This window comes from Corvus kubaryi, unplaced genomic scaffold (genome assembly GCF_017639235.1).
Source record: "Corvus kubaryi isolate FWS band 111438036 unplaced genomic scaffold, C.kubaryi_AGA036_p1.0 37322, whole genome shotgun sequence".
NCBI classification, from domain to species: domain Eukaryota; kingdom Metazoa; phylum Chordata; class Aves; order Passeriformes; family Corvidae; genus Corvus; species Corvus kubaryi.
This window is the reverse complement of record NW_024581101.1, coordinates 7,183,372-7,183,710: the sequence shown is the minus strand read 5'-3', so window position 1 is coordinate 7,183,710 and position 339 is coordinate 7,183,372.

Below are 339 nucleotides of genomic sequence, written 5' to 3'. Positions count from 1 at the left end.
CAACAAAGTGGAAAATTATCAATAAGCTCTAAAAGGTAGCCGGGGAAAAAAAGTTTAAAAAAAAAAAAATAGGTACCCAGCTGAAAGAAGGTATGTGAAAAGTTGGTGTGTAATTCGGAGAAGCCATCTCGGCTTCAGTCAGTAATAGTGGGGTCTGCATCATTTATGGACAGCGTCAGACATCTTCCTCGGCGGGTTATCCATGCGGGGATCGCGCTCCCGCTTGCGGGTGCTCACAACGGGACCATCGCCTTTCCGGCGCTGCGGCTGCCGGCTCTCCCGGGCGGACATTCGGCTCTCCCGGGCGGGCAGGCGGCTCTCCCGGGCGGGCAGGCGGCT